At 41.4% G+C, this 26,277-nt stretch overlaps 1 pseudogene; it reads left to right on the forward strand.

The window, feature by feature from the left end:
* Window positions 1-16,252, forward strand: part of LOC146545822 (uncharacterized) — a 39,296-nt pseudogene extending 23,044 nt beyond the window's left edge.
* Window positions 16,253-26,277: the final 10,025 nt, after the last annotated feature.

Genomic DNA, 26,277 nt, shown 5'->3' on the forward strand with positions numbered 1-26,277 from the left:
TGCCTAACGTGTATAAAACAGCATAAAAATTCTTATCCACCTCCTTTTTGTGAGGCTTTTTCACTTGGCTGGGACATTGGCACAGCTGCCCAGAGAGATGTGATGCCCCACCCCTGGAGGTGCTCAAAGCCAGGTTGGATGGGCCCTGGGCAGCCTGGGCTGGGGGGAAGCAACCAGCCCATGGCAGGGGTTGGAGCTCAATAATCTTTAATGTCTCCTCCAACCCAAACCATTCTGTGATTCACTGATTCTATAAAGTGCTCTTAAGGAGTTAGAAAAATGAGACAAGGTGATGAAAGAAGCAGTCTTGAAGTATCCGACATTTTTACTGCTAGAACAACTTAGGAATAAAAGAAGAAGAGACTGTGTGCCTCCTCGGTTGCTCAATATAACCTGTAAGTAGGTGATAAACAGAGTAATAGCAACATCACAGCCTAATGCAGAGTGAAATGGTGTACCCTGCTATCTCTAGGACTGACCGCTGAAACAGAGCAAGGCAAACTGAGGGTGACTGGATAATGGCAATATCCAGTTCCTACCCAGGGTTTTGGCAAGCTGTTTTCTCATAGATCAGCAGATCTGGGTCTTGCTGTCTTACAAAATTATGTACTTCATAGCTTTGAAACCTGTAACAATTAGCTATTCAGAACCATTCAGTAAAGAAGGCCAGCCCAGTATTTTCTGTCTTTCTTTGCCAAGGAAACAGTTTTCTTGTCAGAGGAGAGTTTTCTTCATATACACACACACAAACTTAGAAATTTCCTGCTGTAGATTTATTTTCTGAAAAGAATTATTCATCCGTTTTCAGGAATAGCCTAAGTAGCCTAGATACTTACTGTATGACTTACTGCTATTCTAGACATATTAATCATCTGCCTCATAAGGCTCAAAGAGCTGAAAAGATTTTGAGGTGACTTAACAATGAGTGAATATGAGAAACACTTATGTTACAGCTTGGGAATTTTAGAAATGAAATTTATGTTATTTGACCTCAATAGGGATTCATGCCCAAACCGCATATCTAAGAATTTCTTCAGAGATTAAATGCTGAAGCTGCAATTAAACACAATATCAGCTATTTTCTGCTCATGCAAATGCTTTTGCAGAGTGATGTATCTTTATCTAGGAGCAAGAGAATTTATAGGTATTATTCCAGCCAGAGAAAAAAATACTGCAAAGAATCCCTATGACAGACTATTTCATACAGAAATTCTCAGCTGGATTCCTTTGACTCAGGATGCTTTATCTCTCCTCAGTCCCACTTCTAAATCTCTTAAATGAAAAAAAATAATAATAAAAAAAAATCCCACAGAGGTATTCTTTCAACTTCTAAAAAACAGACAATGTTAGAAGTTTTAAAAGTTTGGATACTATTTTCTTTCTCCTCATCCCCTCTTCTGGCATAAGCTGTAATAGAATGGAACTATAGAAGTTTTCGGTTTTCTTTTTTGCACTTTTTAACTTGAAAGAAAACAGAAAAAACAGCTTGGCAAGAGGCAAATAGAACTCCTCCAAATACTGAGAGATAGATAGAGGAAAAAAAAATGAGAAAAAGCAGAAAAAAGATCACAAAAAAATCCTGGGCAGCTTAATTTCATTGGATCTTTTAGTCAGAAAAAGAAAAATCTTATTTTTCCCTTCCACCCAGTCCACAGTTAGATTTGATGATCTTGGAGGTCTTTTCCAACACTGGTGATTCTATGATTCTATGATTCCAACAAGTTAAAATGATTGGAAAAGAGAGTAAAAGGGGAAAAAAAATCAAAAAGTAGATGAATTCAACAAATACTGATTTGTTCAGAAACCAAATATCCAATGTAAACATTATCTTTCACTTCTGTCATTCTGTCTGAAGGGCTGACGTCATTTACACTGTCACAAAGATTTCGTAGCACAGTTAGATTTGGGATCATTCATAGGAATCTGTTCTATCCTTATTGTCTGGAGTTGCTGTTAGGCCTCAGGCTTTGTTGGTCTGCTGATGTAGAAGCCGTAAGTCTCAGTGCGTACCTCCAGGTCTTCTCTCTACCTGCTGTGATTTTTGTTCCAGATATTTCTCTAAGAATTTTGTTTTAGGCAGGAGTGATGTATCCAATCATTGTGTGATAAACACAGCTCAAAAGGAATCTCTATCCTGTTTTCAGTGAGATAACAGGGATCCGGCATTTCCAGTGCTCACTGACACTTTCAAAACTGGAATGTCCTTCTGACTTCCAGTCGCGCTCATGGAGCTGGAGAGCCCAAGGATAAGGCCCTCTACTGCTAGACTAAAAAGCCTACACATGTCAAGAGATGCCCTGAGAGTATTATTCTCAGGCAATTCTAATCATCTACATTTTTAGATAACGATTAGCTTTTAAACCTTAATTGGTGCCTGATGTGTCCGTCATGGTACCTGTAATATCATCATGATGACAACTTAAAAGTAATATAATGGTGCATAAAAGCCTAAAATGAGAGACTACTTAATGGTACTCACTGTATTGATCTAAAAATAAGAGATCACAAGGAAGAAATAGTACCAGCTGGGCTAGTTCATAAAAGACTTGTACCATCAGCCACAGATATGTCTAGCAAATTGCTGTACTTCCACAAATGGATGAAAGCAGCAGATGGTGTACATTAGTGCAGATCCAGTTGCTTCAGTAGGATGAATGGCGCCTTCCATTGGCACAAAATCTGATCCTTGAAACTTCACTGAAAACAAGATGAGAGGTGATTGCTACCTAGCTTTATTCATAAATGATACATTAAACGAGTGAAAATAGAGGATGCTACTATAAATGTTTTATTTAGATTATGCAGCACTCCTGGGCTTAGAGCCAGTTCTCCAAACATAACCCAAATATTTCTCTCTGCTCTACAGAACATCTGAACGAGAAGTAAGTTTGAAAATAAAAGCAGTTAAGCATTGCAGACTTCCAAAACTGAAAATGCAAGCTTAACTTGGCAGTTTTATCACACTTTGTGATTTGTAGATTCTACTCCTAAAGGTTTTTTCCAAATACTAACAAAACTGCACATCAAATGTGTCCTCAAGTCATGAATAAAGCTGAAGCCCCAAGACTATATCTCACTGCCATCCAGACTGAATGGTGAGGTGACATCCACATGATTAAATGAGTAGCCTTGACCCCAGGCAAAGTCCACGCAGCTTTAGGCAAGCTCTCCATCTGTACCATACTGTTTTGGACTAGGCACAGTCTTCCCTGGATGTCATTTGATGTTGAGGCACTAGTTACTGAAAACTAAAAAATAGTCATTGATCCTGAGAGAGTCAGGTCCCACCATATTGTAATGGGAACTGATTTAGAAGCTCTTATTAATCTAACGAGCTAATTGGGTGAGTTTAGTTAAGATTGAACTTGATATTTCTAATTCTATTGGCTCCAGTCTTAAAACGAAGATTCTTAAACAGTTTCATTAGGATAATAAGTGGGAAAAAGAGAACATTGAAAATTAAAAAGATGGAGTTAGTATGTATTAGATGAACCTCATTATTCTTTGTACAGACATGAGCATAGATTTTCATCCAGAAATACTGTTCTTATCTTCACTGCATTTATCTTCCAATAATCTGCAAGATAATCTCTCTTCAGAACTGATATCAGATCTAATATTAGAAGATTTTTAGTGGAAAAAGAAACATCAAAACCAGACTATTGGCCGAAGTAATTAGGTGCTTGTCGCAGTCCACTCCTGAATGGTGTCCCACAGAAACAGCAGTAGACCTATCTAGCCAAGCCCAGGTGAAAAAATAAACTACAACAAATTTGCCTTTGCTTTTTGTGCTATGCACAGTAAGTAAGGTTGGACTATTCTTATATTTGTTCAAATAACTTTAGTTTTTCTCTTTCTAACATGTCTAAGTATGACCAGGACAGTCATACTGGTACTTTTCCTCTGTGTAATTCACCCTTAACTCATGATGATTTCTTGCACCCCTCTCTGTCATACTGCATAATTTGTTGAGATTACTTACTTACAGAAATCTATGTGAGACTTTGAGCCAGAAGTGAATTACTGCAGCTGTGGGAAGCAGTGCAGCAGCAAGCATGGAGGTTAACAGCTCCTGCTGCCTACAGACACAAAATCTTACCCAGCTGACATTTTACAGCTGTGCTAAGGAGGCTAATGTGATTGCTAGCAATTGTCTGTCACGTAGGTGGCAACATGCTAAAAAGGGCTGTGACGTTCAAAGGAACTGAACAAAACAACTGATGTCATTGTTTAGACAAGCAACTGGATCTGCACTAATTTTATTTTATTCAGATGTTCTGATGGGATATTGGTTCTGTCATGAGAAAATGAAATTCCTTAATGGACAGGCTGGGAAGTGATTTTGGTTTTGGCTTTGCAAGACCTCGGTAAGCACTGCCCGGAGCGGACACAAAGAACAGAAAGTGTCATGCTGGCCATGCTACAGTGGGTCCATTTGTATACAGACAGCTTTCATGTCACACTGGCTGGAAATGTGAGTTGTTGGAGTGCTTTCCTTACACTTCCACAAAATTGCTTGCACAATGATTTGCGGTAAGAACAATTTGCAGATCCCAAGAGCTAAATGGGAGCTCGCAGCATTTTGAGATGCCCAAAGCAGCCTCAGGTCACCCCAGTGAAAAACACAGGACTGTGTGCAGACTGGGCTCATCCTTCCTGTACGTCACTTGGGTACTGGGAGCCTTTCCACAGTTAACACACGTCTTCTCTATCTCAGTGTAATTTCTTTACGTCTAAATATGGTCATTAAGTAGTTGGAATAAAGAGTATGTTTTTCCTGAAATGGGACAGATAGAGAAGTGATTTGAACTGATATGTTTAAGCAGGAGGAAGAATAGCTGGGAAGGAAATGATATTGCCACTATCAAATTTCTGCACTGATCTGCACTAGTCAAGCGTTGGCTTTGGCCAATAGGATTTTATTTTTGTACAGCTCTCCTGTAATTCTTTACAGCCCGTTCGGCTACTACGAGATATATTCAGAAACACAATTAGTGATACTAACTTTCCGTTCCTTTATTCCCAGGGGGGACTCCATTGAACATGTTTTAGCCTTAAGCTGTGCAGCAAAATAGTATGGCTTATATTGTGAAAATAAAAAGGAATTACAACATATTTAGTGAAAGCTGCATTCTTCGTGGGCAGAGAGATGGCAGATATTTTAATAAATGCATTGCTTTCCATAAGAATGGAGAGAACCAATCAGAATTAAAATACGCAAGCTATTGGGCATATAGCTATATTGGGCATAAAGCTATATTGGGCAGTAAGAAACCAGATGAGGTTCAACACAAGCAAGTGTAGGGTCTTACACCTAGGGAGGAATAATTGCATGCACCAATACAGGCTGGGGGATGAGCTGCTGGAGAGGAGCTCTGCAGAGAGGGACCTGGGCGTCCTGGTGGATGACAGGTTGGCCATGAGCCAGCAGTGTGCCCTCGTGGCCAAAAAGGCCAATGGCATTCTGGGGTGCATTAAGAAGAGCGTGTCCAGCAGGTCGAGGGAGGTGATCCTCCCCCTCTACTCTGCCCTGGTAAGGCCTCATCTGGAGTACTGTGTCCAGTTCTGGGCTCCCCAGTACAAAAAAGACAGGGATCTCTTGGAAAGAGTCCAGCGGAGGGCCACAAAGATGGTGAAGGGCCTGGAGCATCTCCCCTATGAAGAAAGGCTAAGTGAACTGGGTCTGTTTAGCCTTGAGAAAAGAAGACTGAGAGGGGACCTGATCCAGGTTTATAAATATCTGAGGTGTGGCGGCCATAGCGGTGAGGCCAGTCTCTTTTCAGTGGTACGTGGAGACAGGACGAGGGGAAACGGACATAAGCTGCAGCACAGGAAGTTTCGCACGAATGTGCGTAAGAACTTCTTCACGGTGAGGGTGACGGAGCACTGGAACAGGCTGCCCAGGGAGGTTGTGGAGTCTCCTTCTCTGGAGATATTCAAGTCTCGCCTGGACGCCTACCTGTGCGACCTGGTGTAGGGAACCTGCTTTGGCAGGGGGGTTGGTCTCGATGATCTCTAGAGGTCCCTTCCAACCCCTACAATTCTGTGATTCTGTGATTCTGTGATAAGTACTTGCTTCCAGTTTTACACATATCTAGATAAATACATTTTAAAAGTTATTGTATGTCCAAAAAGCCTTTCGCCTACATTCTAAGGAGTATTTGGACTATTTCTAACTAGTTTTCAAATGTAATACTGAGTAGCACAGCATGCTGCAGAATGATGTCAGTAATCTCTGACTTGTTCCCTCCATCCTCTTCAACTCCAAGTTGTCATAGAGGCAAGAGCTTAGGTTACCATGACCCATCTACTGCAGATCTTCTGTTGGTGGGCTAATTTTAATGTTCACTAAACATTAAATAACGTGATCTATCATACACCCAGGATTCATCTGGCCCATTTAATTTTGAATGATGAATCCTCCTATTGAGAATAGACCTGGACATTTCATTTTCTGAAAAACCCACTGGGGAATCTTTTTTTTTCTGGGTCAGATTTACCAGACTTACAGTTCCTGAAGAAGATCTTCTCTACAGGAGAACAAAGAAACAGGGTGGAGGAGAGGTTTCCTCCTGGGACCTCCACTCCTAAACACTGAGGATCACTTGGGAAAAAGAGGGTTACAAGTGGTGGCATTTCTCCACATTTAAATAGTGTTCCAATGTTGTAGGAGTAGCATAAAACATCATTCCCAGGGGTCAGTACTGGGGCCATTCCTGCTTACTGTCTTTATTGATGATCTGGCTGAGGGGATTGAGTGCACTCTCAGTAAGTGTGCAGATGACACCAAGCTGAGGGGCTTATGATGATCTGTCTGAGAGGTACATCTGTACTCAGCACTGGTGAGGCCACATTTTGAGAAATGTATACAGTTCTGGGCCCCTCACTACAAGAAAGACGTTGAGGCCCTGGAGTGTGTCCAGAGAAGAGCAATGAAGCTGTGAGGACTCTGGAGCACAGGTCTTATGGGGAGTGGCTGAGGGAGCTGGGATTGTTCAGTCTGGAGAAGAGGAGGCTCAGGGGAGACCTTATTGCTCTCTACAACACTCTGAAGGGAGCTAGTAGTGAGGTGGGGGTCAGCCTCTTCTCCCAGGTAGAAGTGATAGGACAAGAGAGAATGGCCTCATGTTGCACTAGGAGAGGTTCATGTTGGATATTAGGACAAATTTCTTCTCAGAGAGAGTGGTGAGACATTGGCACAAGCTGCCCAGGGAGATGGTGGAGTCACCATCCCTGGAGGTGTTTAAGAAATGTGGAGGTGTGGCCGTGGTGAGTGGGCATGGTGGGAATGGATTGATGGTTGGACAAGATGATCTTAGAGGTCTTTTCCAACCATAATGATTGAATGATTCCATGATTATCCAAGGAAAGTTAGCATGGGTTAGTCCCCTTTTATGAAGTTCTTTACACAGGAGTAGCATGTGAAAACAAAGTCTAAGTCTAAAATTAGTTGATTAAACACCAGTAGCCCGTCATAACACTGATTTAAACTGGTCATTTGTGCAGGAGCATATGTTATGTAAATTGCAAATTAATTGAATGTGTGAAGGCCGAACAGTCCTTGTGGATCATTTCTCAATATTTAACTAATCTGTTACGTTTGAAACTCAGTCATTTAGCAGTTGGTTTTTGCACATAACCGCTGATCCTTACAGGGTAGACTTCAAGCATGGACACATGCGAACATACACACATCTTATCAGACAAAAATCTCCCAGAGGATATTTCAGACACAATAGTTAAAAAAACTGACTGATAAAAAAATATTTTTTTCTCAAAAACATATATTTTTTAATTTTATTTGTTTTTAAACGACTTAAATTCATCCATCAGTTTCTTTTAGCAGTCAACTGAGGACAAATATTTTTAGTGAAGTTTAATTTGGATTTGAGGACGTGCAAACTGTAGGTTAATTGAAATCACAGAAATAACTGAGCTTAATTACTAAATGACTAAACATTCTCTCCCAGTGCGAGGATGTGCATGCAGAGAAAGCATTCAATGAAAAAATATCTTTGCACAGAGAGTGCTGTAGTTCTGCAGCCCTGGGTACATAGTTCTGTGAGAGCAAAGCAAACTGAGGAGGAAGCATAAGTTTTGAGGCATTACACATTTGAGAAATTGAGGCTTTCTATTAAAGATTAATTAATAGCCATTTTTCTATTTAATGATCTGTTCCAGTGACAATGTAATGATAAACTACATTTCTGCTTAGAAGTACTACAGGAGATAGATACTACACGAATGTGCAGGGATTAGATGAATTTGTGTTTCTTGATAGTCATAAATGCTGGATTGATGCTTTTGATATTCCAAATAGGACCCACTCAGAAGTACTCTGCAGGCAGAATCTGAACACATATGTGTATCGGTATAACTTCTTGCATTGTGCACCTGTGCACATGAAAGGCACCCACAGAATCCCTTATATTACTATAAGAGAAAAATGTGTGAAGTTAGTGGAATTCAGAGTTGGGAAAAATTATTTCCAAAAATTCATGGTCTTCACAACAATTTACCATCTTTTATGCTGGGGGTGGTGAGTCACTGGCACAGGCTGCCCAGGGAGGTGGTTGATGCCCCGTCTCTGGAGGTATCCAAGGTCAGGCTGTATGGGGCTCTGAGCACCTGACAGAGCTGTAGGTGTCTCTGTTCATGCAGGGGAGTTGGACTCAATGGCCTTTAAGTGTCCCTTCCAACTCAAACAATTCTATGATTCCATGAACTATTTTGAATTCTTCTATCTTACTTTCAAGCAAAGAAACAAAGAAACAAACCACAAACCAACCAACAAAAGACATTTTCTTAATGAAGTAATAGACATTCTTCCAGCACACTAAGTATGAAATTTAAAAATTGTTATCTTACTGTGGGTAATGTTCCTATATCTATTTTTGCTGATTTAATTGATTAAAGAAGTCAACCCTCTTCACTGATTTATTTAAGGGTTCAGATCCTTGGAAAATCTCAGGATCTTCTTAGACACTTTCAGCAGAAGATCCTTGAGTTGATGTGCAGTGCTTCCATGCCCTCCCACATGAAGCAAGATTTTCTTGGTTACTGAAGTTTTGTAAAGCATTTTTGACATAACAAGAGAATGCATCACCCTGAAAAGTGCTGTTTATCTGTCACAACTCCTTCATTTTCTCTCCTTTCCCAATAGTTTAATGAAGCACTACTGTATGAACAAGAGCAGGTCATTCAATTTGCCGAGTTCTGACATTTTTCACAAAACCATACCAGATGTAGATTTTAAATGTCTTCCCGCTCAGCCTAATGAATCATTCCTCCCATAGGAATAGGGAGGAGAATTCAAACTAGTTTATGATCAAACTTGATGACTTTGTGAGTGACATTAAATGATAAATTTGTCCCATAATTGCAAGCAGCCCAGATGTCCCACTGGCTCCCCTGCCCCCAGTCTGTGAAGAAAAAAATAGCATCAGGAAAAAAGTGAAACCTCCTCTACTGACTTGGGAAAGTTTTGTTGCGGTTCACCACCACCTGCATCCCATTATCACTTTGGGATGAACTTGCGTTTACGCTTATGGTACCACTGCAATTACAGTGGCTAGCTGACAAGGGAATTGGGCCCTCAGCAACTTGCTTACTGCTGTCACCAAATGTTACTGGAGAGCAATACTGTTAGCAGCTGTTTTCCTCCACATGAGACATTTGCCATTTTGCTCTAATTTGTACTGTTTACTCCTGTAATGGGAGCAATTACAGTATTTCATTAGCAGCATTCCTTAACAATGAACTCCTCAAGGAGCAGAATATTTACAAGTGGGCCTAGCAGCTAACACTAAAAAGCCCTATTTATTGTTTAGTTATATATTCCTCCCATAGAGATTGAAGAAACTGGCCTAGCCATGACTGAACATTAATACAAAACATTAGGAACAAGAGAATAAGTCTTTAAGTAAATGCAAACTTATGTTTTTAAAGCAAATGTCACTCACTTCAGCAAATGCAATTGGAACTTGTAACTAATTTTATTTCAGAAAAGTATCCAAAGACATGCTGTGGAAGCACTATGGGCTTATATTAAAATACATGCTTTTAGTGTCTTGCACTGTTGGATCTTCAACATTGTTTGAGTTCTACATAGGAATATTTAAGCTATTTTCTCTCTCCGTAGAAATGTCTTCCATATTCTGTGGCCAGCAATGCACCAGAATAAAAAATACATAATGGGATTTGTACTGTTTATTAAATGGTAAGCCAACCATGCCTTACAAGCCTGACAGTGTCTATAACTTCTCTGTGTGGTGTGAGTTGGCATAATTACATCTAGTTGCTGAATTGAAACTAATTCCAAGATCAAGGCCTAAAAATGTTGCTTATTTTTCACATGCTTAAGATAAACTGGATGGATAGGACAAGGGAATAGTTTTAACTAAACAAGGGGACATTTAGGTTAGAAGTTAGGAAGAAATAATTTACTCAGGGGGCGGTGAGGCCCTGGCACAGGTGCCCAGAGAGCTGTGGTGCCCCATCCCTGGAGGTGCTCAAGGCCAGGCTGCATGGGCCCTGGGCAGCCTGAGCTGGTGGGGGGCATCCAGACCATGGCAGGGGTTGGGGCTGGGTGGGCTTTGAATTATTCAGTGATTCTGTAATATAATTTGCATGCATGAATCAAGGGTATCTTCCTGTGCAATGAAATAAATTATTTTAAAAGGGATGCAGATAATTAATGCTGTGTCTTGTCTACTGATCTACCCTCTCTTCTTGCTCTGACTGTTCTTAGTTTGAGATGGAGAAGCTGAGGATATGGAAGTGTACAGTTCCTAGACAAAGATGTTCTTTGCAAAACATATACTTATCTGAAACAGGCTTTCTCAGAAAGAAAAGCACCAAGAAGGACATGTGTATAGTTCTTCACACACTGCTTGTCAATCCTATGTCTGGCACAGCATCACTGCAGGCAAACAGCACAGATAGGAGCTCTGTTTTGATACAAAGTCCTGTCTATTATGGATAAAGCCTAAATCTCCATAACATAGCAGAAGTAGTTGGTTCAGCTCTACACAGACTTCAATAATTAGTCTGCAGCAGAAATCAGAAGGTCATTTCATGGCTTTTCCATCTCACTGGCTTGCTTATACAGCCTTGTGCTTTAACCTGTGATGTCTATGTCTTAGCTTACCTAAACTTCATCTCTGAGCTTGATTTCTAGTTGTGAAGAGATTGAGCTGGTACTCAGGAACAGAGTTCCTTGCATATTGCTAAACATAAAAAATAACTGATGAAACAGCAGCTTATGATGCTGAATTCACACAAAAATCAGTTCTGGGAGCCACACTTCTGTAAGGAAAATATTCTACTACATTGTTCAAACTCCTGATCACCTGTAAATGGCACACAATCTCTGGTTCTAGAGGTTTTTCAGATTTCCACTCCTCTTTCCTGTTTGATCATCTCTCGTTTTAACATTTAACAGTGGTAATTTTTTCACATGTTTCTTCAAGCTGAAGCCTAAAAAAGATGCAAGTTATCTGTTTCCCAAACTCTCCTAAGTAGATGAACCTATCTTGCTATTTATGCCAGAGAAAAAGTAGTATCCTGGATCTGCAACACCAATGGTTCCAAAGAATGCAACATGAATTAATCAGGATGCAATCAAGACAGAGTCAAAGGACAGACTGCCTTTATATAGTTAAGAGGGATCAAAAAGTCATTGGAGCTAATTGCTTAGAGGTAGAATCATAGAATATTTGAGTTGGAAGGAACTTTTAAGTTATCTATTCCACCCCCCATGCAATGAACAGGGACACCTACAACTCAGATTCCTGTCCAACCTGTCCTGGAGTGTCTCTAGGGATGGGGAACCCACCATCTCTCTGGGCAATCTGTTCCACTGCCTCATCACCCTCATTGTAATAAATGTTTTCCTTATATCCAGTCTAAATCTCCCCTCTCAGTTTGAAACAATTTCTCCTTGTACTATCACAACAGATCCTATTAAAGGGTCTGTCCTCTTCTTTCTCACAGGCCCCCTTTAGATACTGAAGGATCGCTCTCAGGTCTCCCCAGACCCTTCTCTTCTCCAGGATGAACAATCCCAGCTCTCTCAGCCTGAAACAGTGATGTATTTCCTCCTCAGTGCAAAGAGCATTGCTGATCCATATTTGCACTACGGTACTCAACAGCACTAAATCATTACCATCCCTAGAAAATCTTCTACCATTTAGACAGGTTTCAACACATAACGGGTTGTCTGGTTTGGACAGAAACTCAATGGGTTTGATGTGAAAATGAGCTTGATAGCTGTGTGCTATCCTTCTGTAGACATAACACTAATGACCCTGATTTGCTGAAAACTGCAAGGGCCTGTGGTATTTTCAAATTAATCTCAACACAAAACTACTGCTAGAGATAAAGAGACAGCTGAGGCTTAGTTGCCAATAATGCCAATAATCACACCATGGCCACCACTGTAGCACAATGTCCGGAGGAATGCTGTTTCTAGAAGCATAGATAGTTCCAGTGCAGGAAGGAAAGTATATCACAGCCATTTTTTAACACGATATTGAAGGTCTTTCCAAGCACCATCTTTTAGTGAGACCTAGATCTGGCGCTTTACCGCTACAGAGGTTGGAGATTTGCACACACATTTGTGTGTTCAGCCCTGGAAATCAGATTCATGAATCTCAGTGCTCTGAGGACATTTTGTTTGGGGACTCTGCCTGGAGAACCACTTATTAAACAAATCTGGTTGGCATTTATTATAGCAGCATGTTATTATCCCAAACTTGCTTGATTATACTTCTGCCTTGGATCAGCTATGATAATATTTATTCCAATGGGGTCTCATTAGTTGTAAAGCAGGAAATTATTGCTAAATTAGTTGGCTTAAAATATTAGTTCTGTATATACTTATCCATGGAGCTATTTTAAAAAATTCTTGGGTCCAAGTAAGTATAAACTTTTTCATGAATTAGATGATCCCATTTTAGTTCCTCAGTCTTTTGGGTCTGCCATTATTTAGGACCTGCCATTATTTAGGACACTTGCTGAAGTTGCAGTTCCATTATCTTGGATGGACTTTTTAGATCAGGCTGCTGATGGTGAAATTATTTGAGATATCATTATGTGCAAAGGAGAATAAATGTTGCAAAGAGACAAGAGGTTAATTTTACCTGTTTGCAAAGCTGTCGCTTAGTCTTCAAAGCAGAAATAGATCAAGCAAGATATGCAGATAATGGAGGATTTTGGAATAAAATTTAACTTGGTAACTTCTTATGAAGCTTTAGAATTTTTAATATAACATTTTCAGCTCTCTCCTTTCAGTCCTCCTCAGGCCATGTTTACCTCAATAATACCTACTGCACTGAAGGGCATGTAGTTGGAGGACTCTACAAATTTCCAATGTTTTTTGTGTTCATTCACAATCACCATGATTAGTTCTTTACACATCTATGATAAACTAATCACTCCTGTCTAGGCAATAAGCCTTTTTTTTCCTATCTATGGTCATTATCAAGTATGTAGCTTTTCTTATTTGAATTGTTTCCTGTGGAATAATGAGGTCAAATGTTAGACATATTCTCAGAGATATTATTTATCTCTGAATCATAGAATGGCTCAGGTTGGAGGGGACCTCAAAGCCCACCCAGCCCCAGACCCTGCCATGGGCTGATTGCTCCCCCCAGCCCAGACTGCCCAGGGCCCCATCCTTGAGCACTTCCTGGGATGGGGCACCGCAGCTCTCTGGGCAGCTGTGCCAGGGCCTCACCACACTCTAAGTAAAAAATCTCTTCCTCTTAAATGCCCTCTCTTTTACCTTAAAGTCATTCCCCCTTGTCTTATTGCAATGAGAACATGTAAAAAGTCAGTCTCCCTCCTGCCTGTAAGCTCCCTTCAAGTACTGGAAGACTGTGAGTAGGACTCCGCAGAGCCTTCTCTTCTCCAAACTAAGCAAGCACATGTCCCTCAACCTTTCTTTCTAGGAGAGGTGCTCCAGCCCTTTGATCATCTTTGTGACCCTTCTTTGGAAGTAAATTAACTGAATTGAACTAAAATGTTAGCGTTATAAAGGAAATATAAAACTTCCCCAAACCACTACTCAGTAAAGATCCAGAATACTCTTTTTTACTGGAGAGTACACACTGGCAAGAGATTTCTTGTCCTTTGCATAAAGAATAGCAATAAAAATAAGACTTTAAATCTAAATTCAAATTTTACTACACATTTACCAACTCAGGAGAGAGGAAGATATTTACATGCAACAGCTCCAAATCTTGGTAGGACTTCTGGACTCTGCAGGCTGCTTGTTTCGAAAAAAAATCAGATTTCTGAAACTCACAACAAAAGGAAATTGTTTACAGAAGCTCACTAAACTCTGTATTTATGTGTGTGGGAGGTCATTATTTAAACTTTCAATCTGTCTCTTTTATTTTCCCATTGTATGGATGTAGCCAAGGGCTATGTCTTTATCACCACGTTAAGCACATTCTCTAGCACTTGGGTCAACTTTTAAACTCTTTCTTCCTCCCAAATAGAATAACTATTTAATTGAGAATGGCCTGTGCCAAGTCCTTAATTATGCCTGGGAGTTGTTTAGGAAACTTTAATCGTGAAAATACCCCAGGCACTACCCTAAGAAATAAATAATATAAATGATAATTTGTTAGCATCTAAGACTGTACACTAGCACCGTTTCATTTACCGTTACTGCTTATTGTAGTACATGCTGATAATACAAAGTACTTCAGGTGATAGCAACGCAAGCCATGCTTAGATGACAAATATAATTCAGAGATTCATTGGGATAAACACAAAGGGAGCTATTTCCTATTTAAGAACTAGACATATTGAAATAGATATTTATTAGTTATCCATGTTAGTATTAGTTCTACCTGCTACGCTTCTTGAGGGTGAATGATGACCATTCACAGATGGCCAGTAAAAGTCAAAGAATCACAGAATCACCAAGGTTGGAGAAGACTTACAAGATCATCCAATCTAACCATCCACCTATCACCAATAGTTCACACTACACCATATCGGTAAACACAAAATCCAAATGTTCCTTGAACACCAACAGGGTCGGTGACTCCACCACCTCCCTGGGCAGCCCATTCTAGTGTCTGACCACTCTTTCAGAAAACAAGTATCTCCTAACACCCAGTCTAAATCTCCCCTGGCACAGCCTGAAGCCATTCCCTCTAGTCCTATCACCAGTTACACGAGAGAAAAGGCCGACCCCCAGCTCACTACAAGCTCCGTTCAGGTAGTTATAGAGAGCAATAAGGTCTCCCCTGAGCCTCCTCTTCTCCAGCTCCTTCAGCCGCTCCTCATAAGGCCTGGGCTCCAGACCTCTCACCAGCTTTGTCACCCTTCTTGGAATCCAAAACTGGACACAGTACTGGAGGTGTAGCCTCACCAGAGCTGAGTACAGAGGGGCAATCACTTCCCTGTTCCTGCTGGCAACACCGTTTCTGATGCAAGCCAGGATGCCATTGGCCTTCTTGGCCACCTGGGCACACTGCTGGCTCATGTTCAGCCGAGCATCAATCAATACCCCCAGGTCCATTTCCTCTACACAGTCTGCCAGTTACTCTGCTTCAAGCCTGTAAGGTTACCTGGGGTTGTTGCGGCCAAAATGCAGGACCTGGCATTTGGTCTTGTTGAACCTCATCCCATTGGCTTCAGCCCAGCGATCCAGTCTGTCCAGATCCCTCCGTAGGGCCTCACTACCCCCAGGCAGATCGACACTTCCAACCAATTTGTTGTCATCTGCAAACTTTCTGAGGTTGCACTCAAAGCCCTCATCCTGGTCGTCAGTAAAGATATTGAAGAGGACAGGTCCCAGCACCGACCCCTGGGGAACACCACTTTTGACAGATCTCCAGCTGGATTTAGCTGCATTCACTACCATTCTCCGGGCCTGGCCCTCCAGCCAGTTCCTTATCTAGCCAAGAGTGTACCAGCCCAAGCCACGGACAGCCAGCTTCTGCAGGAGAATGCTGTGGGAGACAGCGTCAAAGGCTTTGCTGAAGTCTAGATAGACTACATCAAGAGCCTTTCCCTTGTCCACCAGACAGGTCACTAGATCATTGAAGGAGATCAGGTTGACCAAGCAGGACCTGCCTTCGTGAACCCATGCTGGTTAGGCCTCGTCCCCCAGTTGTCTCACACTTGCTGCATGATCTCCCTCAAGACAATCTGCTCCATAACCTTCCCTGGCACCGAGGTCAGGCTAACAGGCCTGTAGTTCCCCAGATCCTCTTTACAACTATTCTTGTAGATGGGAGTCACACTGGCAGGCCTCCAATCTTCTGGGACCTCACCAGTGAACAGGAGAGATGACAGATGATGGAAAGCGGCTTGGCTATCACCTCCACCAGTTCACTCAGCACTCTTGGGTGAATCTCATCCGGCCCCATGGACTTGTGACAGTCCAGTTGGAGTAGCAGGTCTCTGACTATGTCCTTCTGAATCCCGGGGGGTTTAGTCTGATCCCCAGTCGAGACTACCAGGTCAGAGAGCAGAGTACCCTGAGGATAACTGGTCTGACTTTTAAAGACAGACATACAGAAGGCATTCAGAACCTCTGCCTTTTTCTTATCCTCAGTGGTCACATTCCCAACCTCATCCAGTAAAGAATGGAGATTCTCCTTAGTCCTCCTCTTAATGTTGAAATATTTGTAAAAGAGTTTCTTGTTTGTTTTTACCCCATCAGCCAGGTTGAGTTCAAACTGCCTTTTGCCTTTCTAATTTTCTCTCTGCACATCTTAACAACTTCTCTGTACTCTTTCTGAGTTGCCCGTCCTTTCTTCCTCAGGATGTAGATTCTCTTTTTCTCCTGGAGCCTCAAGAATAGCTCCCTATTCATCCACAACGGTCTTCTTCTCCACCGGCTCATTTTGTGGCTCAGGGGGACAGCCTGCTCCTTCCTTCTTAAAGAGCGACCATCTGTCTTGGACCCCTTTACTCTCTAAGACTGAATCCCAGGGGATTCCGTCTACTAGTCTTCTGAACAATTCAAAGTCCGCCCTCCAGAAGTCCAAGGTAGCAGTTTTGCTGCTCCCTCTCCTGGCTCCACCAAGAATCTAGAACTCTACCATTTCATGGTCACTCTGTCTAAGACAGCCCCTGACCTCCACATCTCCCTGTATATATATATATAGAATATGTTGGGGAATTTGAAGTCCCCCCATGAGGACAAGGGTCCTGTTTATAGGTTCCCTTTAAGAACTGGAAGACTGCATTGAGGTGTCCCCAGAACCTTCTTTTGTCCAGGCTGCGCATACTCACTTAGCTATAGGAAAACAATCTAATTGGCACTTCTGCCTAAAATCACTTGGCTTACAAAGTACTTAGCTGCTCAGTACATTAATATAAAACAAAAAAATCTGTGTGAAAAAAACGATGCATGTAAAAACGAATTTAGCCACTAGATGGGGAACAAGATCTGGTTAGAGAATGAGAACATCAGCCTGGATGAACATGAGGAGCTCTCATCAGCTGCAATCTATCAGCCTTCAGCTGATCACTAATATGTCAATAATGTATCTCACTGATGCATCTTGACACTTTTATAGGCATAGACAAGTAGGTTGTTCAGTGAACTGGAAAGTTTTTTTTCCTCTCTATTTTTCGTTTTGTTTTGTTATGATTTGTGAATGGTGTTGATGAAATGGGAGAAGAGTATTTTAAAATAACTGTGATAGTGCCTTGCCTTTCAATGGCTTTGCCATAAGAAATGATTGAAAGGTGGGCCCTTGTGAACCTAATGAAGTTCAACAAAGCAAAGTGCAAGGTTTTGCACTTGGGTTGAGGTAATCCCAGATATGTATACAGAACTGGGAGAACAACAACTTGAGAGTAGGCCTGCTGAGAGGGACTTAGGTTGATAAAAAACTTTATGTGAGCTGGCAGAGTGCGCTTGCATCCTGGAAGGCCAATGGTATTCTGGGTTCCATAAAGAGAAGGCAAGGAAGGGCAAGGCAGATGATTGTCCCCTTTTACTCAATCCTTGTGAGGTCCCCCTCCATGTACTGCATCCAAGTCTGGGGTCCTCAAAACAGGAAAGATACGGAACTTTTGGAGAGGGCCCAGAGGAGGGCCAAGAAGACATTCCAAGGACTTGTAGGTTTGTTGCAAAGATTGGCTACAGGCTTGTTTTTAGCACAATATTCTTAGAAATGGTGTGATTTGTTAGCTGTGCTGCCATTAGAAAGTTCAATCAAATTTGGACCAGAGGGTTAGTGACCTCAAATATAGGAAATTTCTTCCAGAAGAGAAGACAGACCAATAATACTGTCTATGTTGTCAATGCTTGTCTTGTGAATCATACCAGGAAGTACAGACTAGCCAGCTCTAGTGCAGCAGATAGACGCAGAAATGGAGGTCAGAGACTCCTGCATCCAACTCTACCTGCCTTTTTTGTAATGGCTTGCTCTATAACAGCAGTCTTGGTGGTAGTCAGACCAATGACAATCACTAGGGAAAATAAGATGTAGTTATTTTTACTTTCGCCTCTTCAGGCAAATTAAGATAGTATGAAAATAAAAATATTAGCAGCTGACATTTATCAATTGCTGGATCTGGTAGCATAGCAGTGGGAGGTTTTGAGGAAAACATGAATATGATTAAGGCTGTTTACATAGGAGGGGAGAGGCCAAAGCAGAGAAGGCCAAATACATATGGGCTATGTGATGATCCCAAATCATTCCTACAGAGCACAGTAAATATAAAGTTGATTTACAAGGGAGAGAGGAAAAGGTATCTTTCTTCCACGTCTATGTATATGAGGGTTTTAAATGTTCATCAGTCCTCCAAGAATATTCCTCTGTTACCATCACAGATGGTCAAGTGTCATGGTTATGATTTTTGGTTATCGGTATTCCACATCATAACATCATGTAGTGCACTGGGAGTTAAGGTGTTAATGCTCCAGTTCCAGGCACCAATCCAGAAGAGAAAAAGGACTACATACCCTGGGAGACTTTGCGGTCAAAGAGGAGATACAACCCTGGCAAGGTCACCTGATGCACTCTTCTTTTTCGGCTGCTCTTCTTTGTCTCCCTGCTGCTCAACCGGACTGTGCATCTCACCTCAGTGTTACAGTGAGGCCTATCCACCTTTCGGACACTCTCTCTCATTATATTTGATTTATTAATTCTTCAATTCTAATTATATTGTATTATGGTGTGTTATCTTGCATTCCAATACTATATTTGGTAAATTAGCTTGTTTCTCCTCAGATAGTTGCTGCTGTTTTTAATTATTTTGGGGTCCCGTTTCCCTTTTCTGGAGGCACGGATTTTGTGACATCCCTCCCCCCCTAGTCACGGAACCAGGCCGGACCAGCCCATAAACTGCTGACATCATGTAACAGGGGTGGTGACTTCCTCTCCAGATTTCACAGGTAGTGAGGGGACACCAGCTCTTTCGGGTATCACAGTACAACACATCCAGTTGCATAGAATCTTAGAATGGCCTGGGTTGAAAAGGACCACAATGATCACGTAGTTTCAACCCCCCTGCTATGTGCAGGGTCGCCAACCACCAGAGCAGGCTGCCCAGAGCCACATCCAGCCTGGCTTTGAATGCCTCCAGGGATGGGGCATCCACAGCCTCCTTGGGCAACCTGTTCCAGTGCATCACCACCCTCTGTGTGAAAAATTTCATCCCAATATCTAACGTAAACCCTCCCTGCCTCAGTTTAAGACCATTCCCCCTTGTCCTATCACTATCCACCCTCATAAACAGTCATACCCTCTTGTGTTTATACGCTCCCTTCAAATACTGGGAGGCCACAATGTGCCTTCTCTTCTCCATAAGGGAAAAGAAGACAAGAGGTGTTCAGCGTACTGATAAAGGAAATGCCAAGTAAGTGAAATATTCCAGAAGATGACAACTGTTAGTGTATTATTCTGTTCTGCTAAATTTATGCAGTTTGGGATACACAGTTTTATGCAACTGGCATCCAATAGTAAGTATTCCAGCAAGAAATAGATTTTTAGGATGAACAATATTTGTAAGGATGTAGGAAGATTTATTTCTAATTAGAGTATAGCACCAGTTCTTGTGAATGGAAGACACAATTTCATTGTGTTTACATTGAAAGCTGAAATGATGGCTGTTCATTTGTGACACTGACATTTCACAAACTGAATGAGCTGCCAAGAAAATCAAAACTGTATGAATTTTCCACTGCTCTCCTTTTCCTACTCTCCCTTCTCCACTTCCATTCATTCTGTTCTGGATACCAGTATTTTATAAATACTTTGATGCCTTTTTGACATTTTTTTGAGATAATGTTTACTTCAGCATAGCTTTATTGATTCTGTGAGGTTTAACTTCATCTCACACTATCATTAGTGTAGGAGGACACAAAAAATTGATCAGCATGACATTAAGAAAGGCTTCTACAGGCATCTTCAGTTTTTGAAAATAATACCAATACATGAGTACAATCCTGGATTGAGGTTAGCACAGGGAAATGGTTAGTTTGGCTTGGCAGTCACAAAAACTAAGTTAGAGTTGTAAAAGCCATTACCAAATTTCCATGGCCTTTTTTCCCTCTCTAGAATCTGAATCAATGCTTAAACACTGATGGACAGGAGTCACTCACAAGGAAAACAAATGGCGCTATTCTCGATTTCCATGGCTAGATTGCAGTAGTCCAGATGGCTTATTGCTTGCTCACAGATTTAATAAATTATGCAGGCAGAAACAAGTCATTGGTCATTTTCTGAATTACCTATATTGGGGCTGGCTATAAAGACAATGCGTGTGATTGATTTTTATCTTGCATAATAGAAGGGCTCCTGTGGATAGAAAGACACCTTCTAAATTGCTTCCTGAAGATGAGATGTTGACCTGAATTTCTAAAATAAGTGCCAAATGGCAGACATTTTAGTTTTCACTGAGCATTAAATAAAGCTAGAAGCAGATGAAAAAGAGCTGGATCATCACATTCACTGAACAAATCAGTACTACTGCAAGTCTTGCACATACAGACCAATTACAAATTTCAGAATGACGTACTACTGATCCTGGGAAAATTCTATAGGCATATTTACCATAGACCTCAGCTGTCTGATGATTATGAATTTCTGAGGAGCTTTCTGGCCCCTTCCAGTATTTTTTTTTTTCTCATTTGATTGAACTGAATTAAATGGAAATGTACTGTGTAGCTATTGTTCTGATTTCTATAACCAACATTCCTACAGCTTTAACAAATATTTTCAGTAACAACTTTTTACTATTGGCTAGCTATGATTTTACAGTATCCTGTAACTAGTTTTGCTTCTGAAAGCTCAGGGTGGCAGATAACCCTCCCCCTCATCACACTCTGTACACTACTTCAGAGGAATACAAGGGCCACAAAAGCTACTGAAGGAAGAATTCCCACAAGATGCATGAAACAAATCCCTGCAGTGCACGAGGTGGTGTGGATTTTCAATTGCTCTGAGCTGCAGTTCTCTAGAGGTTTTCTTAAATTAGAGCAGGCTCTGGGAGTAATGCCTCATGCCATAGGCTATGCGAGTTCCCAAATCAGACGCGAATCTGACAGCCACCCTAGGGCTCTGCTGCTGGGTCACATCTTTTTTGTGGTATCACAGCCAGCGCCTTCAAAAGAGATCTGGGCTTATGTACTGTCTAGATGTGAAATCCAGGAATAGTAGAATTCTCTTATAACAGAGAGAAAGATTTATGTTCCAGCACCACAATTCTTATCCCTTACTCAGCCATTTACTTTCCATTCCTGTGCATGTATTAAATGCCCAGAGAACATTGTATCTGGAGGTGTGGGTGGCCTGAAAGTGCAAAGGCTGCTTGGGGTAGTGGTGGGGGACTATGGAAATGGAGGGAGCTAGACTGCGCATTCTTATCATCAGTGTTTTTTGGGAGCAGGCTTGAAGAGAACTGTCCCTTGAATAGTGCCTGAACATATTCTTGGAGAAATCTGGTTAGATATCCAGACCATGGGTGTTCCCCTGAACAGTGTAGCACAAGACACAACTGACCATATGATGGAGACAGATGTCAAGACCTAATGGCCATGTGCAGTATTTTACCCACCTAGGTAATTTAATAAACATTACGGTAGGTCCACACAGATGCTTAGACTAATCTGTGTTATATCTGTAGAACATCCAAAGGCTTCACTATTCTTCAGCTTGCAACATAGGTGAATTGAGCCAGATAATATGGAAAGGCATTATAAATCTGAGACACTATCCAAAATGATCATATGATCTTCTTTAGTGCGACTTAGTAAGTTTGTCATGCATTACATTTGGATTTCTTTATTTAAAATATTTGAGATTAGTGATACATGATCTGACGAAGATTTGCTTGTATCTGAATATCTGTGGTATTGTGGCAGGTGATCTGCTTATTGAAGAGATGCTGCACTTTGAACAGCACTGAAAGGAAGTTGACACTGGCAGCCCATTAAATTAAACAACTAAAGAAAACATTGATATTGGCAAAACTTGACTGACTTATGCAGATCCATATGCAAATATAGATCTTTTATTTTCATTAAGTGACAGAAAAATATTTTACTTGTGCCTTGTGACAATGAGTCATGTTGGGAAACATCCTGCTAGCTTTCTCATGTTTCTGGTATTTGAACGATGCTGACGATTTCTGTTTGAAGTATGAACCCCCAGCAGCTCTTGTGACAGCTGCAGCATCTTCTGTAATCATTTTTATTCTTCATCAAAGCTTAAAGAGAATCAACACACTCCGGGCTTTTAACATTTGGTTACTCAACAGCCAAATTTTACAGATTCTAGTGGGCATCATCTAAAATTTCTTTTTCATCACATTTGTAGCAATCAAAACTGTGAACAGTAGTTTTGGAGTTTTAAGCATTGCTGTTGAGTACAGTAGTCCCCTTAAGATTTGTTTTCTTAAGCAGTGACATTGAAAACACGCGTTCTTCAGCTACACACCTCATGAACAACCCGAGGACATGCTACGTGCCACCCAGCTGAAAGCAGCCCATCAAAAAAATACCTAGGGCTCCTGGTGGACATCAAGTAGAATGTAAACTAGCAATGTGTCCTCGCTGCTAAGAAGGCAAGTCGTATTCTGGGCAGCATTATACAAAGCATCATCACCAGCAGGTCAGGAGAAGTGATCTTTCCCCTCTATTCAGCACTGGTGAAGCCAGACCTCGAGTCTCACGTTCAGTTCTGGGCCACCAGTACAAGAGAGACCTGGACAGACCAGAGAGAGTCCAACAAAAGGCTACAAAGATGATGAAGGGGCTGGAGCATCAATTCTGTGAGGAGATGCTGAAAGGACTGGGGCTGTTCAGCCTGGAGGAGGCTTAGTGGAACTTCATCAATACAAAGAGGACAGAGCCAAGCTTTTGTCAGTGGTGCTCAGTGCCAGGACAAGAGGCAATGGGAACAAACTGGAGCACAGGAGATTCTATATGAACACCTGTCTCGCTCCAATTTATAGGAGGCACAGGAGGTTCTTTGATATATGTATACTCAGTATGAGATTAAGAAGCAACGGTTCAAATGTTGGTCCGACCAGCTTGTTACAAATCTTAATCAGGGAGATGGGGAAGGGGAAGATGAACACTATTATGAATTAGGGTGATGAGGAAGGGAAAATGGGCGATAGAAAATATAGGAAAGAAGCAAGAATTGTGTAAAGCGGGGATAGTCACCACCAGGATCCAGCAGCGGTCCCACTGCATACTGGTCGGATGGTTCAAGGCAAAAGCAGCAGGGGGAGAGCAGCAGCAGCACGGCTGGCCTAGGGGAGCAAGCAGGTAGCAGCAAGAAGCCGCAGGGTAAGTATGGGAGGAAGCAGCAGGGCTCAGGTCCAGGAGAGTCCGTCAGCATGCAGGCATTCCGTGGTGAGGGATCTGATGGCAGACACCTTTGTTCTTCTTTTTCAGCATGCAGGCATCACGTTGTGAGGAATCTGTTGTCAGAAACCTTTCGGGGGAGAGCACCAGCAGCTTGGCTGGCCTTAGGCGGCAAGAGGATGCAGCGAAAGAGTTAAGTCCAGGAGGGAGAGGGGCAGGTAGTGAGGCTTCTCATGGCCAAAAAACCTCTTCTTCATGAGGAATCTGTTGCCAGAAACCTAAACTTCATGGTTGTAGGTCCCCTTTTTGTCCTTCTTCTGCCAGCATGGCATTCCTGGGAGCTTGGGTAAGACTCATATGCAGTACCCCCTGAGAGGGCTATCTCCCTGGAGATAAACTCACACAAAAGACTGCTTCCTGGCCATTAATCTGCGGCTTATCGCTCTCTTGTTCCCCTGGCCTTGTCCATCTGTGTCCCTCAGACAAAGGATTTCACAACCTTTGCCCAGGACTTGTTCATCTTTGTCCTCCAGACAAAGGATTTCTCAACCCTGGTCAAGGACTTGTTTGGACTCGTTTCTCAGCAAGCTTTGAGGCAATAACATAAAATAATAATCTCTTACAACACCAGAAGCTCTTCTATGCTGTGCATGATGGAGCACTGGCACAGGCAGCCCAGAGAGGCTGTGAGGTCTCCTCCTTGGAGATCTTCCAAAACTGCTGAGGCATGATTTTGGGCCCCCTGCTTTTGTTGTCCTTGCTTGAGCAGGGGTTGGAGCAGGCAGAACCAGAGGCCCCTTCCCACCTCAGCCATTCTCTGATTCTGTGAATCTAACACAATGGAAACCAACCTTTAGAACTTCTTCCAAAAGACTCATCATGGTGAACAAATACAAGCTGTTCCATGCGTAGCCTGAAACTTCATAGTAGGAAGATGTAACAAAATAGTTTCTGAGCCAATACACATCAAACTAACTCCCTCCTAAAAACTTAAGTCTGCAAGTTTATTACATTTTTTAAGTGATACTGACCACTAAGATGCTGACTTTTTACGACAGTTTAGGATGTTGATATTTTGCCAAAAAGCAAAAATAGGAATGCTTGGAAACTGGCCAATACATACCAGAAAATAGAACATAAGGAATTTATAAGAAAGGAAGCTCACAATTTTGACTGCTGAATTGGAAGTATATATAAATGTTTTCATATCAGTGATCAAATGAGCTATTGCGCTTTGATTCCTAGGTAAGCAATAAGCTATTTGGGATGCAATGAAATGTGGATGCAGCATTCATATTCAAGGGGATATCAAAGTGTGTTCATGTGGTCTTAAGTATATAACAGTGACATAAACCTTGGAGCAATGCCAACCATTTGCCAATCAGACAGGATTATAGACTACAGGCAAACAGATGGCAACATAATTGAGGGCTACTGATGGCTCATTAAAGCATCATGCAAACTAATCATCTTGTAACTTAGAACCTGCATAAAATATTAAAATATGAACTGCTACACAAAGCAGAAGTATAACTAGTCAGATGCAGGCAGAAAGGTCTTTAGTGTGTATGTCTGCACTTCTGATGCATCAGGTACAGGCACAAAAGGACATGCCTTTCTGGATGACACATAATTCAACTGTGAGACTTACTGCCTCAGGGTGGTCTGAAAGACAAATACAAAGAGCCTGAAAAATAGATTCTGCAAAGAATTTGAAGAAAAGTCCCTCAGAACTTGAGAAACCTCTAAATTAAAGCTATTTGATATCTGTGTGGAAAAAACAATACAATCAACAAGTGGAATCCATGATTTCTAAAAGAGATGCTGCAAATGCTATTCAGAATATGAAGCTTAAGGTAAATATGCACTTGGTGACTGCAATATTCACAGCATGAAGTAATTTTGCATTGATGGATGGATGATTAGAAATAAACCAGATGCCTGTATTAAAGTAAATCCTCCCATTCTTACTAAGAGGAACAATACAAATATAGTAAAACCATGAATATCCATCACAACATAAACTCTCCTAAATTTTCTGAACATTAATTGATCACTGCTGACTACTCAGATATTTGGTACATGGAGCATACTAGAGAAATCTCCCTCAACACATCACAAGCCTCTTCCCTGAGGAGTGACCTTTGATGCAGTAGTGAAAGGCAGTAGAAATAAATGGCTTTCCACTGGATGAAATGTGAATTAATGATGTATCATGTCCTTAAATCTCTTCAGCATGTATGAAGGATTTACTGTGCACCAAGTCCTGAAATGCAAAGGTCAAAGTAGAAGGAATGAACATCCTTATTGAATACAGATTTTTAATATAAACTAATAATCTGATACACTTTTTTTTTTAGGCAACAAATTTTGCTGTTATTAGAAACAGCAGAGAACATAGAATATGCATGAATATAAATAAAATTTATATACTCTAAGTGAACACTTCACACAAATATACTGTAAATAGCAAAGCAATT

This window comes from Meleagris gallopavo, chromosome 1, assembly GCF_905368555.1.
Source record: "Meleagris gallopavo chromosome 1, MGAL_WU_HG_1.1, whole genome shotgun sequence".
Taxonomy (NCBI): Eukaryota; Metazoa; Chordata; class Aves; order Galliformes; family Phasianidae; genus Meleagris; species Meleagris gallopavo.